The sequence below is a fragment of the Anas acuta genome, chromosome Z, assembly GCF_963932015.1.
Source record: "Anas acuta chromosome Z, bAnaAcu1.1, whole genome shotgun sequence".
Taxonomy (NCBI): domain Eukaryota; kingdom Metazoa; phylum Chordata; class Aves; order Anseriformes; family Anatidae; genus Anas; species Anas acuta.
Genome location: NC_089017.1, coordinates 36,178,877 through 36,198,996, shown reverse-complemented (window position 1 = coordinate 36,198,996; position 20,120 = coordinate 36,178,877). Strand labels below are relative to the sequence as shown.

The window sequence follows — 20,120 nt, the reverse complement described above, 5'->3', positions numbered from 1 at the left end:
ATCTAGTCCTGTATTCAAAGAGAATGGAGGACAAAGATCTCTAGTGAGAGGGACATTAAACAGAAAACTTCTTCACTAAACTTGAGCAATAGAAGATTTATTTTTTATTTGTATGAAATGTACTTAGAGAGTTGAATGCAACAAGATCCTGCTAAATAAACACACATACCTACATCCCCTCACTTTCCTAATCAATCTCCTTTATAAACATTGCAACTAAGCCTATAGAGTACTATAAACTTGATAATTACTCTTTAATAAATTAATGTGCTTATTTTGTACAAAATACTGAGGACAGCAATATAAGCAATAGACTAGAGTGGCAGAATTTTCAAAATCAGTTTACTAACATACATCCCAATATGTGGGCTGCTGAAGTGATAAGACATAGCTTTTATTTAATGTCTCAAGAACGACATGGACCTCAACTGAACAAGAAAAGATACATATTGAACCATTCGTGATTAAGACAATAAAAAGAAAATCAAGTGAGGTAACATAAACTTGCTTCAAGCCTGTCGCTTGAGGAACTCATGTTTATTGTTAATATCAATGTTTTCCAGCAAGTACGGACACAGAAACACATTGCCTGGAGTGTCTCATCTTCAGTTCAGGCTGCCACTAGGTAGCAAGCTGCATCCTGTCTTGCCATGCCAGAAATACTTGCAGAGCATCCAGAAGAAAGGTTGCAAATAGAATTTAAAATGACAGAAACTGGCTTCAACTTCCCTTCTTCCAAGAAAGCCCAAAAAGCAGACTGAAACAAGTAAGAAGGGACCACTGTGAAGCACAGCGGTCTTTCAGGAAAGACATCAGTAGAGCACTGTAGTACCCTGAAAGGTACTATCCCATCACTTACCAGCAATCCTCACACAGGACACTTCATAGGATTACAGAGTTTGTAAAATATGGCCTCATACTATAAGAATGAGAAGTTTCCAGCTTGCTCCACCATCTCAAGGAATCTGACTTCATAGCTGTTGTTTTTTTTTTTTCTTCTTTTTTCTTTTTAAGCTTATTTAAGCTTTTTTTCTTTTTTAAGCTTATAAACCTGTGGCATCCCACTACAGCAGCTTGAGCTCTGAGCTCAATCTTTTGTGTCCATCTCATAACTAATTAGGTCAGAATTTTCCATTTTAACGTTTGCCCGTAACAGCTGAAATGATGGAACATGCACCATCACTGCTCTCTTACTGCTTGACCCTTCCCCTCACACAATTGTCCAAACAGTCTGAACACAGTTCTTCCATACCTACTGGAAATGACACGAGCCAATCTCAGAGCGGCCATAAAAATACATAGATATAGTGCTTTTAATGCACAGTTTCAATTTAATCGGGTGCAGTAAGTCCCCTATTTATTTACATCACAAGTTCATACTCTGTTTCTCAGAAGTTGAAGGAATTGTAATCAAAGAGAAATACTGCTGATCAGTAGTTTCAATCTGTACATCATGAACCAATGAAAGGTGAGAGTCAAAACCCGTTCTCAGTAGACTTATCGTTATTTTGGGATGTCCTTAGATGCGCTGGCAAAATATTAAGCAGCCAGCTTTTTAGCAAAAGGCTGAATGCCTCTACCAGGTTAATTCAGACTAAACCATGCTTTTAAAACTTATACAAACAGTGCTCAGGAAAGGGGACTCCGATGCTCTTTTCAAGTGTTAACACAAAAGAAACACTAAAATCATTTTCCCTCCACAAAATAGTTAGAGCTGGTTCAAGTGCCCAGCTCTCACTCCTGATCCCCACCAACACTTGCCCTTCATTTGCAAGTAGACAAAAAAGAAGAAAGAAAACATTCAGAAGAAGCAATAGGCCCCCATTATCCGACCTCCACTCTCCAGTTCCAGTGCTTACTTTGGAGCAGTATGCTCCCAATGTCATCACTAAGAAGCTGATACACTATCAAGCCTTAGAACTATGAAGATTGTGCCAGACTTCCAGTTATGTGTATGAGCTTGTACAAGTCCAGTCCTGACCACCAACTCCATGCAACCACTGTCAACACATTTCTGCTTTCCTCCAGACAAAAAAAAAAGTAAATAAATAATTTTTTTTTTTCCAGCAAACGTTGTGCTGGCCCAGGTTTCAATGAACTACAAAAAGTTGACCAATAAACTTACAAAAAGGGCAAAAAAAGCAAGTCTCCATTCAAACACAAAACAAAACAAACAAACAACAAAAAAGCTAACTATTGAACTCAGTTTATTCTCTTTCAAACTCATCTGGAGACCAGGAACCCACCTTTCTGCATCAGGAATATGATTACTACTTGTCCTCCACTTCTGGTTGCCTTTGCTACCTCATCCTTGCAGATCATGGATGTTGGAGCCCAAAGCCCACTCATTTCATTTATAATTACATTTGTTTATGTTTGCTTCTAAAATGATAAATACTAGGAATCAGCACACTGATTTGTGCAGTGGATTTCTTGGGTCTGGTTACAAGAATTCCAACACTGTCTTGTTTCATCTCCAATCCTTCATCTCTTCTTCCTGCCCAGAGATTTCACACTATGTGTTGGATAGTTATCATTTAGTTAAGAAATTCAGAAGAAAAAAAAAATGTTTACTTAAGGAAAAGTAGTCTATGCAAAGGAAACAACATTTTAACTCATTTTCCACTGCACCTTCCTGTTCTATTATGAAAATGAGCAATACTCAGATGTAATTTCCGTACATTAAGGTAACAAACTTTGGTATTTGACATAATTTAGTAGATAAAAATCTTACCCTTTTTAAGCCAGTACACACAAACATTTAATTTTAATTATGCCCCCCAAAGAGAAGAAAGAATAGTGCAGTGGATTTTAAAGCAATGCTATAATCAAACATCCACTTTCGATGCTTGCAATGACACATATCCAAATGAAGCATGTTACCATCCCAATTTTTAAACCCTGTGTAAGTATGATACCTGTTAAATCTTTCTGAAGATAAATAAATAGATGTTCTATTGTATCGCTTGGAGGTATCTTACCAAGTTCCTTCCTCTGGAATCAAGACATTATCTCAGAATCTGATTACATTTAAGATACCTCTCTCCCTTTCCCACCTATAGAGAACTTTTTCTTTTTTTTTTTTAATCAACACTCAATAGACAAATGAAAGTTATATAAAATGCTAAGGGTGTATAGTAGAGCACAAGTTTTTTTTTTTCGGAACATAATTGGAAATTTCAACTTCAGGTGCCAACTCTTGATTTCATCATGTTTTGAGATGATGAGACGATACCACATTTCTAATGAAGTTATCGGCCAAGAACCTCAATGCCATGGCATCCTGCAGATAGGCAAGAGATGATGAACTGCCACCAGCCCTGCGGCTTGGGGCTTTCACCACCTCACCCCACACACATTGGCACAGCCAGCAGGATCCCAATTCCTCTTCTCTAGGGCAGGCTGCCCACAGTGTAGGTGGGACAGCACCGTGGAGCCGGCACACTGAGCAGATTCACACAGTAGTGAAACACTGAATGTTCCAGCAGTTCACACATCTCTGTCGCCACTCAGACAACACTGCTTTGTACCCACTTTTTTTTTTTTTTTTTTTTTTTTTTAAGTAAAACGTGGTGCCACCATTAGCTTAACAGGAAAGGATTCTTGCTGCAGCAAAATGCTGCTTTTCTGCGAGCAACAACAAAGTAACAGTCTGTAGTCCTGACTCCTATAGAGGAAAAAATATTGATATGAATTGTCATGGCTCATAATTTCAATCACTGTGGACCATAACTACCTCTGCTGACAATAACTCTATTTGGATTTCAGCATTTCTGCAACCAGAGTTCCCTGCAGCACTCACCAGTTTTCTCTTAAGTGGAGGAGGACTAGAAAAGAACAGGTAATTTTATCCTTCAAAATGTGAATATCTAACAAGTGGTAGTTTCGCTAGTGAAGTACATCTAAAATAATCAGGCAGTTTACAATACGCCTTTTAACCTTCTAAGAGGACACATTTGCAAAGCAAATGTTAAGACACTTGTAAGACATGAATGCTTAATACATCCAGGAAATTCGCTTGTCCAAGACAGCTGGATACACTAAGTACATCTTCATATTCAATTCATTTGAATGGCATTTCCCCAGTAAAACTCCTGCCAGGACAGACTCTGAGTCAAACAACATTAAATTACATTTATCTTGAAATTAAATCACCATTATAGAAGTTTTCAAATACTTTTTATCCATGAAGGATTTCAACTTAACATAACTTTTTAAAGAAACATGAAATTTAAGAAAACGCTGTAAAAAGCATAACAGGAGGTATGGAGCAAAGGAAAACTCTCTGGTGGAGAAATGTAAGTTCCGTGAAACCTCTTCCAGTGCTGTAACTCCCTGTGAGATCACACTTTATGTGAAGAGTTCCTATGAACTGCATTAATTTCAGACAAATACTCAAGATGTGCCATATGTTAAATGTGCTCCTCATCATTCTGCATAGAGACTTTAATAAAAACATTTAGAACATGGGAAATAGGTCAAAAGCAAGCACATCAAAGGGGTAAACGATCAATTCTATCAACAGATTAACCATGTGATAATAGCATGAACACATTTTGCCTTAAGATGTGTTCTCATCATCACTTTTGGATTCCTCCACAAAGTTAGCCCAGTTCAGCACCCATGACGCCCCTGTAAAGACAGCTGGGTCAGAAACATGGGCAGTGCTCTCACCAGCTACGCTGTACCTGTTTTGGAGACAGAAGGCTTTCACTGTGGTTTTCACATGAATTGGTGTAAAAACAGGCACTGAAATGTGCCACTGATCCTCTAATCCAGCTGCTCCTGCTCAACCCACCCTTGTGCTGCTAGCCTTTTCTTGGGTATGTGGTGAACCAAACCAGGAACTTATCCAAGCTGAAACTAACCCAAACTTCCTTTTTCCTTTTTTTTTTTCTTTTTTTAAATACAAATCCCATTCCCAGACCCAGTTTACCCTAGGGTTAACCCAAAGAAGGAGATATAAAGTCAAATGCTGGATCACTCCCTTCATTATCAATGCCATCTGCTGCCAGCTTGAAGCGCAGAGAAAACTGCAGTCTCAGACACCCAAAGCCTCTATGCTTAGACTTCTTGTGAGTACTCAACACCTTCCTCCTTTAAGCCAGAAAACAAGAACACAGTTAAAAGAGCAAACCACACCGCAGCGCTCTTGGCAGGCTGCTCTCGTCTTGTGACATATACCGATACTCCTCTCAGCATGGGAAGGCACTCTGTTTCACTTCCTCCACTATGCTGCAACCAAGACATGTTCCTATCAACCACACAACAACCTTTTCACCTCTCGGGTTAGCATCACGATCTGTTTCAGCTGCAAGCTTCAACTAGTCCTTGCAGCCACCGCTTAGATCATCTGGTAAACCAAATCACCCAGGCGCAATTGTGCAGTGAATTCAGAATAATAAATACTTACTGGTAAAAATGAGTGGTGGACTACTAGCCTGGCAGTGGTCAGATTAAGTAATTAAATGTTGTGGTCAAAAATGTAAAAGAAAATGACTCAAAACAATGTGTGTTTTTCAGTTATAGCAGACAGCATGACAGACAGCAAAACCACATTTCCGTGTGTCCCTCCCCCTCTCTCTTTTTTTTTTTTTTAAATGGATATGTGGCTTTTTGCCACGGAGTAATTCTATGGTTTACCAAAATGCAGTCTCTGGGCTTGTTAATTTCATATTTAGTTAGCTAGGTCTGTAATCTCTCCACCCTTTTAATCAAAAAGGTTTCAGGCAAGTGTTTATATGAAAAGCACTTATTCAAATCCTAATATTTTTACCCACAAAAACAGACAAAGGTTGTATCTATTCTGTTTTATGAGAGTCTGTTTTGCACAAACTATTATAATTATTCCCTTTCATAACAGTAGTTTCCCATGACAATTAGAGACTTAGTTGTGCGATTCTGTTTGCATTAGAAATTTGCCAGAATACAGGGAAACCTTAAAATCACTGAACTACCTACAATTTGTTTGCAAACCTGTTCGTGAATAATCACTGTCTGTTTTTCACAAAGACAATGGAAAAAGCCAGGGGGAGGAGGAAGGGAAATAGGTTTGATGACTACTGGATAGCTCAGACTGGGTTTTCTTTGTGTGAGCTTCAGTGAAGATAAAAGAATTAAGTTGGAAAATATTAACCTTTAATATAAAGGGAAGGCAGTTCAAAGTGACTGACTTTCTTATCGAAAAAGTCACTTTTCCCTATTATAACATACCATGTGGCATAGGTGACAACAAAGGAAAGAAAAGTGAAATCGGATTTTCAGTCATCAAACCTTGTTGCATCAAGTTTGCCAACGCAGGCATAACTTCAGCTCATGAACACAAAACAGAAGTTCCCTTAAACTACCTGCAGAATTGACTGAGAAATACTCAACATAATCAACCCTTGCTGACCTCCAGACTCCCAGGCTACTCAGTCAGCAAGACCTGAGTCTGTTCAAAGGTGGTCAAAGCACACCTCTGAGTACTTCTGTCACACTCCTGGATACCATCTACACGCACCACAAACCACACATTATCTTAAGTGAGGACGTTTAAGTGAAGTTTTAAAAACAGATGTCATTTTCTGCCAGTGCTACCCTTGGCTATGCAAAATTACTCTCAAAATCTGTTGCAAAACCTTTGTAGAGCCCATATGATCTAGTTGTAAATGAGGCTTTCTCCACCTCTACAGACCAAAGTAGACTATGCACCAAGAGCTGTTACAGTCCTACTAACTTCACAGCTGTTCTGCATCCAAAATTAGTTACCAAGAAAGGTAGTAGCAATGTGATGCTCACATAGAGACAGTGACCTGTTTTTTCTAAGTCCCACTGCTTCAAGAAGGTGGAAAAGCACAGCAGTATTTCAGTGAAAAACATCAGATATGAAACTCTTCTTCTATTTTGTATTTAAAATAACCTTCTGACTAGTATTTTTGTCCAATGTCCAACTGCCTTTTACCATTAAAACTACATTTACGGTTTCTCACACATGGGGCATTGATGTGCTAAGACTCAAGCAAAGCTGTGATCCTCTCTATTTAATACTAAGAGGGTTTGCCTAATCTTTTGACAACTCATATTGCCATTATCTTCTTTCAACCTCTGCAACCAATTAATCAAAGCAGACCCTGCCAAAAAATGGACAGGTAGTAATTCCAGTGAAGTTGAGGAGACTGGAAATTAAGGTACCTGAGATCTACACCAGAAGCCTATCCCAGGCTAATTCTGCCTAGAACCAGGAGGTATGAAAGGCTTCATCAACACCTACATTTTCTTCAACTTGACAATAAAATTACTTGTACAAGAGACACAAGATCCCACTGTGCTGCAGCCAGTTGGTGTATGGGAATAAGCCCTTTTTCATGGCATTTGTTAAGGGTTGGGCAGACCCTTGGTCCCTGCCAGGGGGCATGCAGAAAGAAGATGGGGACACACTACACAAGGTGAGAAAGCTCTTTGTGTAGTTTCATTTTTCCTCCCAGAATCCTACAAAAAAAAAAAAAAAGTAGTAATAGTATTATCCTGTTTTCCAGATGGAGAACAGAGGCTGGGAAGACAGATTACCAAGGGACAAGCCTCCTTAATACAAATTAAAGCATTGACTGCATTACTGCCGAAAGGCACATCACTGGAGCATGCTAATTGCAGCTGGGATGGAAAAGACAGCAGAACTCACATGGGAGGCAAAATGAGGACAAAACTGTCTTGGGAAATAACACCCTGCCCCAAGCATCTTACAGTCTAGAGAGATAAAGACAGACACTTCTAAGTGACTCCCATGTAATAATATCCCACCTCTTATTACTTAACGTATCGGTCTCCAAAAATTCCACTGTGGTTATGCTTCAGCAATGGTATTACTTCCACTTCCCAGACAGAGAACTCCGGCAGCAAAGGCCACATGTGAAGTCTCAAGAAGGTATGTAATGGGATTTTTAATAACGCCTAAACCTGCTAATTTGGACAGAAAGTCAGCAGATAAGTGCCCAAAATGATTTTTCAAGAATTCCTAAGCACAGGGGAACATCTAAACACACCTACGGGGACGTGTTCTGGGAACACGCAACGCTGAAGTCACCAGAAGCATGCAGGAGTGTCTGTCTCCAGCACTGAAGCTCCCCAGTAAACGCTTCTCAGTCCCTTTCCCAGACATGTTCAGAAGTGTCCTTGGCATCCAACCCAGCTCACAACTAAGCCCTGGCAAACACCCCCCTCCAACTCAGTGCTTCTCCACCCATGTCCCCAAGGGAGCTGGGAACTCCTGCCAGGACGATTCCCACATGAAACACAGCAGCAGTCACGTTTGAAAAAAATAAAAAGGGGTGGAGAACAGAGAAACTTCTATGTAACAGCTTAGTGGTTAAAGAATTTAATCAGAACATTACATACATTACTTTAAATCTTTCTTTACTTCTCCTTCCCACCTCTTAGCACACCCTACCTAAAAGGCTTCTGTGAACTCTGGGAAGGAAATACTCCCAGTTCTTCCACTGCAAAAGAAAAGTCCCTTTTCCAGATCCTGCTCGCAATCATTGCATGTGAAAAAACCACCGTGGGCCAAAATATAAATGGGGCTGGGGCAGGAACCCAGCAAAACCCCTTCCAGCTGGCCACAGTCTTTCCACGGCGATAGCACAGCATCCCTCCTCTTTCAGCTCTACTGAACAATTATCTCACGCAAACCAGCTTTCTGCTGGATAGCCCAATCTCTACTCACTTTCCTGGGAGAGATGAAAATCAGGAATCACTCTTCTAAAGGTAATTCTGGTCTGAGACTACCAAGTGAAGGCAGCATGTCCTGGCAGCACCACCTCAGGTGTCTCAGCCTTCAAGCAGTGCCAGATGTAGGGCACACCCATGACCTCAACATTTCCCTGTGAGCTACCCGCTGTACGTGCTGGATTTCTTTGGCTCCATGATGAGTCACTCGGCTTGCCCCGCACGCTGCAAGCTTCCCTCTGCCTTCACTCTGCTGTCCTTACATCCCACCAGTGGTGCAAGAGCGTCTGCTGCAATGCCCCAGCTTCTCAGCTGGGAGCGGGAGCAGTGCATGGTCCAAGGTCTCAGGAAGCCTCTGACAGCACAGACCAGACACTTGCACCTGGTCTCCACAATCCCCAGATGATTTATTTCATCTACCTGGGAGCTTTGTGCTTTGCTTCATATTAATACTGAGAGGTATTTCCTGTGTCTACAGATTTTCAGGCTCTCCAGGTTCTGTTGCAGGCTTAAACAAACCTCGTGACCCTTAATACAGTGCATACTTACAGCGGCATTTTTCTTTGAAAATGTGTAAACTAAGATTATCCCAGGATTCTTCTCACCCACACAAAAGACTTGGTAAAAATCAATGCTTTAAAAGAAATACCCACCTGAGTTCCAGGCAGAAAACAGAGCTAAGTAACCTGCATCTAAATAAAAGACAAAATATTTCATACATTCGCAAAGTATATAAGCCTATTTGGCCAAAGGTGTATTTGAAAAACACACTGCATACACAAAGAAGCTGGACATTTCTACATTCAAATGAAGGTCTTACATAACAGAGATAAGAGTTTGAAAATGGATAATAATGAGGCTGCTATGGCTAGTCTGAAAAGTGTCTCATAAACATTTTTGAAAACTCATCTTCAGTGGAAATCCACAACCTCAGAAAAAAATCACCCCACACGTATGCTCATCGGGACTCTAGTACAGTTCTGTGGCGCTCCTGATTTTTACATATCTATCTACATGATCAAACCTGAGAACATGAACAATTGTCATCCCCAGTTAAATGTGGTTTTAGAAAGAATGTCAGAAACAAACATTCCCCAGAAATTTCCAGGATGCCACAGGCATAAAATTGTAAGACTTTCTTTATGCTGCCAACAACTGAAACATCATGCATATTTTGGTGTCACCAGTCTGCAGAGATAAACCACGGGGAGTGGTGAGGAGGAGAGAGCTAAATGTCTTCTAGCAATGCATGGAAAATGCCCTTCTTCTCGTGTTATCCATGTTAAAGACACATTATTAGCCTTGTTTCCTTGTTTAATTTAACAGCCATCTCTAGAAGAACGTGGAAGCACACAGCTGCAAAGGAAACAGGACATCACTCTTGATCGCATTAACCAAGAACCTGCAAGTAACTTACTTTCAAACAGTAACATCACCATGTTTATTCATGGACAAATACACAGCAACTGACTCTGACATAAAAAAAGTCCTTTGATGCTCAGAGAAATCAGTGTCTCCCCCACAGTTAGTGTTTTAGAGCAACAAAGAAGAGACCCTCATCAATGCTTGCATTTTTTCTGTTTGTTTAAGAGGAGACTAAGTTAAAAACACACTGTTTCTCCCCAGAAACTAAGAAACATTGATAGGACCTGCAAATAAGCAACCTGTTCAGATGGTAAGAGTTTTCTGCAGTTAGGACAGAAAGCCTACTGGTTAAACTGCATAGAGGAATGTCCTATCTATTCTTTGTTGACACGCCGACACAAACGCACAGAGTGTATTTTACGTACAAAGTCTTTCCAAGCTTCTTGTTATTCAAACACAAGATATTTTAAGAAGAGGTATCAACATGCTTTACGTAGTCACATGCTTTATGAAATTACAAAGGGCAGACAGTAGTGGCATTCTAGCTGACTCTCTTGCACATCACCACAGTGCTGTCTTTCCAAGGGAGCACTGTGAAGTTGGATGGCTGTCATACAGAGTGAACAGTATCGCAGGGAAATATGAGATGTGAGAAGAAAACCAATTAACTAATTTCCTCTAATCATTCCTTGTTCTTTGGCTTCCCCCTCAAATCAAAAATCTGGCGTAAGAGTTTTGGTCAGCTTTGGCCTTGCACACTTTGCTTTCCTTCTCCGAATGTTATCATAGGACCAGGCCCCTGTTTCCAACTTTCATCTCCAAATACAAAATTAACAGAGGAGCAAGCAGGAGGACACCTCTTGCATCTCTATTGTTATTTCCTGGGGCATAAGGATAAAGGAAAACACACAGTAGTAAAGGTATTGCTGGACTTTGTTACAAAGCTGACACGAGTTTGGAAGGAGTCCTCTTTCCTCCACAGCAAATATATATTCATTCAATATCCTGTGATTCTCTAGAGCCTCTCATCTAATAATGTAAGTTAACAAATTAAATCTTACATCACTCTTGTCATGTAAATATCATCACCATTTCAGAGATGGAGACAGAGGCACAGAAACGTTCAGAGATTCTCACAAAGGGCTACAGAGTGTGAGCCCACAGTCAGAAAAAACACAACTACCAAATTGCCACACCATTTGAATGGTCTCCCCTCCAGATCTAAGATAGCCAAGGACATATGTAAACTGCTACAAGTATCTGCAGCAGGAAACAGGACACATATCACCAGTGGCTTTTCTCTGCAGACCCACAGTAACTCCACACAGGATGAATACTGAATTCACATCTCCTCATCCTGCAGATACCACAGAAGCCCAGCAGAGCCCCACACCTCTCTTAATGCCAAAACCACAACACATCTTGGTTCAGCTATTGGAGTTACATGACCTTGCAGAGTCCAAAATGCCCCTGGCTTCTTGACTGTGAGCCAGCTGGATGACGACCTGACCACCTCAAACCCTGAGCAAGATCTCCCAGGTGAGGAAAGAGGACAGTCAGAGACACCCAGCCCTGAACAGTCGCTAGCAAAGTGGTTTTCATAAAAATGTGTAGACAAACATTGTGAAGTCCATATTTGACTCTTCCCCAAGCCTTGGCTGGGCTGCACTGCAGTTATTTTGGCTCTCTTTCCTATATCAATAGGAAAGAGAACACCGCTGTGTTTTCAAAATTAGGTCCAGAAGTGTTTTGGCCATGAAGCACAGCTGCAAATTCCTTATTCATCCCTGGGAAAGCTGAGAAATGGCAAAAAGTGGTTGCCCAAGATAAATGTTAGGCTTGCTCCACTTTCGCCAGGGTTTTAGAAGCTAAAATTTGAATCAACTAATAAATAGGAGTAATTCATGCGTTAACTGGATATCCAACTGCATAAAACTAGAAGCCCTGTTAGCTATCTGCATCCTAAGAAATGAGGAAAAAGTTCAATTTCTGCTGCTGAACAGAGGGACACAAGAAAGAAAACAAGCGACCCAAATGTCCTCTTCTCCCTCGACCCCAGGCGAAAAACTCACTATACTTTGCATTATGATTAATTTTAAATAACGCTATCACGTCAATACAGCAAATGACAGCTTCAGCCATCCAAGTGCTGTCGGATAGAGCACTCTGCCAGCCAGACTTTTCAAACACTGGCCACACAGGTAACTGAAGCCCATCGGATGGGCCAGCAACAGCCTTACCATGCTCTCTAGACAGAGGCTACCTACCTACTGTAAGGGGGTGCCCATCTATTATTACCAACTAGCCAGCCCCAGGGCAGCCACTGCTCCTTCTGGGCTAAGGAGCAGATAACAGGCTTAGGGGTTCCTGCATTGTCATACTTCCCAAACCACCAAGACACCAAGAGTAGCCAGGCACATAAAGAGATGGGAGCAAATACATGACAAGTTTATTGCATTTAAGATTGAGGAAAGAACAGCATTTTTAAAAATTTAAAGTGCTTTCAGTGATCATCCACAACATGCACAGAGCTCTCAACACGAGCCAAACAAAATCTAGTGGCAGGACCTATTATTATGCAGACTCTTTATAGCATGAAAGGGACAGATTTTGATTTTTGCTCAACTGTGAGATGCTCTGCTGAGGTTTTTAAGCAAACACAAGAAAAAGAAAAGCACACATTCTCATTGCCAATGTTCCACATCCCAAACATAATAGCAAGAGGTTTTTTCCTCCTTTGAAGAAGTTGAATCTCATCCAGCAAATGTCAGAAACCTCTGGCAGTGTAAGATCCTGTGGAGAAACCATTTAAGCAGACCAAAAGAAAGGCCAAGTTAGAAGACCTGCACTCAAGACTACATCCTGTGCTCCTTCTCCTCCTGATGCAGAAGGGGAAATCACCACCAAGTCTGTGGCATCATGGTACATAATCCTCAAAAACTTAACAAGCTATTCTAAATTGAGTATGTACATAGTTTTAAGTTGGTATTATTTTTTCTTAGAAGAGTACACCTCACACACTTTCCAAGAACAGGAAATCATGACAAAATTTGCCAGCTGCAACACATATCCAGCTCCCTTGACTTTATGGTGAATCTTACGATGTTTTACACTTTACTAGCAAAAAACGATTATAGAAGAATGCTGGAGAAAAACCTAAGAAGCATGAGCCAAGTGTAGTTTGGCAGCTTAAGATTAGAAGGGAAATAAAAAGAACCCCAAATATATTATTTTTATTCCGTGATTAATTTAAGCCAATCTCATGATTTTCTGGGGACTGGCATGATTTAACATTTAGAGTTGGCAATACAGTGTACCATACAAATACATAACCATAAAGAGACCAATTCAAGTTTACTGTGGGGACTATAACTTTGACTGGCCTGACATCTGTGCATTTAAACATCTCAGCCATAACGCCAGTGTTCAATGCCAGAACATTACATACCTGTCCTGGTCTAGTAAAGATGATTCCGTAAGTCTAAATCCTATCCCCGCAGGGAAGAAAATACTGTGTAGACTTCAATGTACTACTTCTGATATATTTTAATTATATTTTAAAGAAAAAAAAATTAAAAATTAAACACCTGCTCTTGACATTGTGCCAATATGCTTCCCACTACACTTAACTACTACAACATTTGTGTCACCACTAAGATAAACAATATCAAGGGGAAATTTTCACATAAGAAGTACTTCAAGGTAGCAGTGGAACGTAAAAATATCATCTTGAACCAAAGCCAAACCTGTAAAAACACACAGATAAACAGAGGCACAAACAGGTATTCTTAAAGACACCTCATATTTTTACATTTGAAAATAAAGATTACTTTTTCATTCAAACATTTAATTTCTTTCATAGAATCAGATTTCTTGAGTATGGATAGGTTTAGCTTCAAGTGTATTGTCATCTGTTAGTTAATGCAAGCATCATTTTATACTTCCTGTGTTTCACGTTATCATCTTTGCTCTGCTCCCTCTGTGCCTTGTGGCTAAATAGGTTTTCTGAAAGTCACTGGCAACAGATGTGCTCAATCTGCAGACAGCAGCAGAAGTGACTTCTGTAACAATTACAATCACTCTGTTCACGCTGGCACGCGTTTCTGAAAAACCCAGCTCTCCATCAACTCCACAAGTAATATGCTGGATCTTCTCATTAAAAAAAAAAATAAAATAAAATAAAAGTAAGACCAAACTGATAGCTCTGAATTCTTGGTGTTTGTTGGCCTTGGTATTAGTGTCAAAAAAAATCTGTTCCCATGCTTTAATACACTAACTCCATGGCATATGCTGTGATTGACCTGTGAGGACATCCCCTTCACTGCCACACAAAAACAGAATCCCTGCCTTGAGGAGCTTCCAATCACTATTGTTTCACATCCCTAAATCCTTATGTTAAAAGTTATTTATTTTGGTTGCAGAGCCAAGCAGTCAAACATTTTCCAGCCAGCTTTACAGTCGCCTCTGCAACCTTAATTCTACTTTCCTAATGTCTATTTTGTGCAGTGAAAGAGGTCCTCTAGGAAAACTGGTAATGAGATCGGATAGTGTGTAAATAAAAATTGCACCACAATGAGCATACACAATAGGGAAGGACCAAACTAACACGCACGCTGTAAAGCTTGGGCATCCCAGCACCCAAGTACCTCACTTTGAAACCTGTCCACTGATGTTTTATTCCTGTGTTTAACAGCCTCGGTACTTCTTTTTTGCCCCTGAACGGGAGGAAACCTCATAGTAGAAAAAGATGCAAATGTAATTAAATATGAAACAGTGACATGGCTTCCCTCTCCTCCTCTGTCAGATGCATCGCAGGCGGTGAGCTCTGGTGGCTCAGCACGAGCCTCACGCTGGAGCTGTACTTCCAGCCGTGCCAGCCGGCCGCGCCGGGCAGGAGCTGCAGACCACCTCCTTCTGCCTCCCATCTTTCCTCTCCCCTGCTGCTGAAAAAGAACACGGGGCTCCTGCCACAACAAGGTCCCTTGCTGCAAATAGTCAAGGTGACAGAGTTTCTTGCAAGGAATAAAAAAAAAAAAGCACCAACCACATACACATTTTTCCAATAATTTTTTACACCAGAAAGCGTTAGGCAGCCCCAACCATAGGATCACCATTGGCCCCCTCAGTAATTACAAGCATGCCTATAAACTAACACAGCCGGTGAGGCAGCATCACAGCAATTAGCATCTTTCAAAGGCAGAAAAATGCTGTTATGTTTAAGCACTGTCAAGTACAGCCTTTTGCCAGTAAAAACAGAACGTATGTCTTAATTTAAAAGTTTGCTCAGCATGTTTTGTGCTACTTCCTGTGTCTTAGGCATCTGCCTGACTTGCCAAAATAAGTGGGAGAAAATGACATTTTCCCTTGCTTATGAACGGCAAAACCAGGATGAAATAGAAGTTCTTGTCCTAATGCATGTTATTCTGTGGTTTGAGGGGGAAGGTTAGTTCAACAGCAACTTGCAGAGAAGCAGTAACAACAAACTTCTAAGTAATTAACAGGAAGGCTGTCTAACAACTGTATCAAGAGAAAAAAGAAAAAAAAAAAGCACAGAATCTTGTTTAAGAACTCAGCAGTTATTACAAAGTAAAAGGTTTTTGGTTTAACTGCAGAATAACATGTTTTCTAACTTTTCATAAGCTTCTAAGCTATTCTACTGGCTTCAGAGGCTAAATAACCTAAAACTGGGACAAACAAGCCTCAGTTGTCAAACAGATTTGACAACCTATTTTTTATATTTTGCGACTTTGATGGAAAAAACACTTGTTTTTCCCTTCCTCCTTAATAGTCCTGTGTGAGCTGCAGTCTTCGAGATTTCATGTCTAAGCCCTTGCATTTTGAAGTTTTCCAGCTCAGTTCAGACTACCCACTGCCTGTATCTCTATTAAATCTTTCCTACTGTTCATAATGGAGAACAAATTCAGCCAGTATAATTTCAGCTGGCTCTCCAGCTATTCTTCAAATGGAAGACAATATGCATTCAGCTGCAGACTGTGTTAAAAAAACAAGGTGTGCACACACATGTATGCACACGCATTCATGCCAAGTCTAACCCATTGTTAATGAAACAAAAAAAAAGTACTTTTCTGTTACATACATAGCACACAGTTCTCTGTGATACATGCATTTTATGGCCATGAAGATGAAAAATGGTCAAAACTCAGCCCTATATTAAACAAATTGATTCCCATCTTTACCCTTTTACCAAAATAATTTACTAAGGCTTAAGAAGCAAGCAGGCTCAAGGCTGGGATGCAGTACAACCCATATATTAACTCAGTCGGCAATAAATCTCCCCTTACTCTCCAAGCTCCATACTACTTTCTTAAATAGCTCACTATAAAGCCCCAACCTAATTAAAAACAGCTTTCTCGGCAACAGTGGCCTTGATTTCACTTATTTACACATTAACTGCAGCCTCCGTTTGGCCAATCCAGCCTATTCCCCATACCACGCAGGGCCTTTTATCTGCCCTGGACAGCATTTTCTCCAGCAGATGAAGTAGATGCCGATTGATTTGCTGTCGAGCATGGTAAATTAATAGCAACAAATTGCTGAGGGCCCCATCTCGCTGCTCCACCATGCTTCGGCAGTTTTGCTTTATTTGCTCCATGATGGGCAGCAGTCAGGCCTCTTCAAGTCAATTTCTTCTTAACAACCTGCAATACTTTTCAATGGTGAAAATAGAGCCGTTCCTTGTAAGTCAGAAATCAATATCCTATTGCCCTTAGAAAATGCTAAACAAGCAGTATTGGCAATCCACTTGGTACTAGAGGGTATCAGATATAATGCAAATCCATACTGCTTCCCTCCTCGTAGTTATTACAGTTTGCTAAAAGGTTCCTAATGCCATTTATCATCATTTACCATCGACTACTGCAGCTATGATTATGATATCCTATCAGCTAGTAGAGCCCTTTCATTTCTATCCAATTAATATTTTAGCAGCACTCAAATGGTTGTTGCCCAAGTCTCGTAATAAAATTTACATGGATTGGACTGAAATGGCGATGTTTTTGTTTTTATTTTTTTCTTTACTGTGATCTTAAGAAGTCATTTCATTTATTTTTTAACACCCAACTTCTTAACAGATCTGAATTTTCCTTCAAAAATGCTGAAATCCGACATTCCAGCACGTGAATTAGTTCAAAGACAGAGCCTAACCATGAAGAAAGAATCAGCATTTACGTACTGCCACCCCCAAAACCATAATTGAAATAAGAAGTGAATGCTGTATCTTATTTATACTTTCCATCAGTCCCATTCAGAAATATCTGTTGTCTGTAGCAAAATACAGACACTTATTTTAAGTGATAATTACAATTCTCAATTAAAACCTTCAGAAAGCACGTTTGATTACAGCAATTTAAATAAACTGTTTACCATAACATTAAAACAGCCTAATTTCAGAAATTAAACCAAATGACCACCAACAAGAAGTAGCAACACTGAATTAGAAACATAGAGCAGCACTATTCATTCTATTCAACTATTCATTCATAAACTATCCACTGAGCCTCTTAAAAAAAAAAAAAAAAAAACTTGGTAAGAAATGGACATCTTCAGACCACACTCAAACATTTCCATTTGTTCTAATGCTGAAATTAAAAACTGTAGGGAAGTATTTGTACATACTGCAACCCAAAATCCCCTACTTGCTGGCTTTCTTTCTTTTTCTTTTCTTTTCTTTCTTTCTTTTTTTTTTGGGGGGGGGAGGGATGGGGAGGGAGGAATCTGTCTATTTTGAAGCTCTATTGATCCTAGTGGTACAGAATATCAAAAATTAGCTTACTGTTTTAGGCTATAACACCACATGTCACAACACACCCCACACTTGTCTTTTTTAAAAAAATACAAATGACTAATTCTACCAGTCTAATGCTATTTACTCAGTTACCAAAATTTAAATTAATTATGTTCTCAAACATAATTGTTAAAAATTGGCAACATTATGCAGGCTTAATTAAGATTAAATCCAATTTACTAAATGTACTTTAATTGGTACTAATTACATTAGCTTTCCTTTCAGAATGACAAATTCCCCATAGGTTTCACTTTAATAGTCTTCTATCAAAATCAACACAGGATGACTGATGATGAGCATCACATGAGGGGTGGGAAAAGCAATGCTCTCCCCCCGCTCCCCCGCCCGCCATGCACACACACTATCGCTGCGCTCCACGTTTATCCTTTTATCAATTTGCTAAGTCACAGAGTCATGACTCCATCACAGCCATCATTTTCTGTTCCAGTGAAAAATTTCTCTAAAAATAAATACTCTGTGGCTGGGAGCAGCCAAGAAGAACAGAAGCTTTAACAGAAAAATACACAAAGGTTTCAAATATCAGGGCCACCAATTACTAGGGTACTTCCAAGGACTCCAGGGAGTCCTGCTCTTGAACCCTTTGAGACGCAAATCTAATAAGTGAATAAGCCTAACCTGATCTCGAGAACTAGGCCCAATTACGCCGAAGGGCAACTTCACTGCATTATTGCCTGCTTTCCATTACAAGGGCATCCAGCGAGTACATCTGGAAAAGAACCTAAGAGGAACCAAGGCTGTCTGCCCAGAAAAACAAATAAAGACAGATATGCCTCTGTGCTAAAGTGAAAAAAAGAAAGAAAATATAATAAGTAGGTGGTTTGCAGGGCTGTCTGTATTTCATAATGTGATAAACTGCCCTCAGGATTTTTGATATGATTGAATTTAGAAAGCTAGGGAAAAAAAGGGGGGGAAGGGGGGAGGAGGGTGAATCGCTCAATTTCAGCCAAGTAAAATTCAAAGATCGGAGTGGAAGAAAAGGGGATTTAAGGTGGAAGACTAAAAAAGATTTGTGCGCGTCAAATGAAACAATCAGCTCCCTATATGTACAAAATTGGGCCCCCACACTGCGATCATAAAGCAAGATGCGAAATATTTTGCGGTCGCTGAAGCAAGAGGAGGAAGGATAAAAATGCTGTGGGAATAGAAGGGGAGGCATGAAAGATACAGAACTAGCGTCAGATTTAGGAATGATAGCGAACAAGTTTCTTAGCCACAGTTGATTTGAATCAACGTCTGACAAAATATTTAAGTGTTTTGCATGAGAGCAGAATACTTAAACTACTAATTTGAACAGACTGAACAGTAATGGAAAAAGGTGTTTAATTAAAACCGTCCTTCGTAATCCCCACATTTAGTTGTAACTAGGTGTTTAATTTTTCCAGAGTATCACTGACGTCTCCATTGCCATAATTGTATACAATTTCTGAAGTAAAGCGTTTAGAAATTAAAAAGGGTTTGGTTTTAAGCGGGTTTCCCCTGCTTAAAACAATCTAATTACACATTTCACTTGCAAGCCAACATTGTCCCACATAATTTTGCACAGTCAGTTTAAGTCCACATACAGCTAACTGCTGTAAAAACAGAGCGCCTAGAAACATAAACAAGTTTGACTGCAATGGCTGCTTTCAAGCGCATGAAAGCATTTACTACGTAGGTGGCCTGCAAGGAGGACTCGGACTTGGTGGATTGCTTTCATACCCACTATGTCAGTGCTGTTTTTTCAGACAGGACCTGGAACAACCTGGGCGTTCATTCACCAGCTCCAGCACCTCCGAGAGGCTGCCATCAGCCCGTCCAGCAGCACCCACGACCTGCATCATCCCACTCAGCACGAGCTGCTCCGCTGCAGGTGCTGCCAGCTCCCGCCAGCAGTTCTCTCACTGCTCCCCTCGAGCCTTCACGTGCACATTTCGCACCTACATTTCTGAAGGTCTGGGCCTTGGGCGCAAAACGCTGCGAGGCAGGAAAACCTGCCGCCCTCGGGATTGCGTGCCACCCAACGCAAATGTCCCCAGTCATTTGGGTTGGGATGCTAATGGCATACAAAATACAATAAATAATAAACAAGAGGGAAGAACATTTGATATCTATGTCTGCTCTCAACAAGATAAAGAAATCCTATTTCAGCAACCCGGAGAAGTTTCAAACCCCTTACTTTGAACAGGAGCGCATACAAACCAATTTTCAGATGGTCTTTCTTCTCCCATTCGACCATTTCTTTATTTCT

General features: G+C 40.3%; 1 protein-coding gene across 2 annotated transcripts in view; it reads right to left on the bottom strand.

Moving 5' to 3' along the window:
• Positions 1 to 20,120, bottom strand: part of LOC137847939 (transducin-like enhancer protein 4) — a 97,842-nt gene that overhangs the window by 72,796 nt on the left and 4,926 nt on the right. The window lies entirely within an intron of this gene.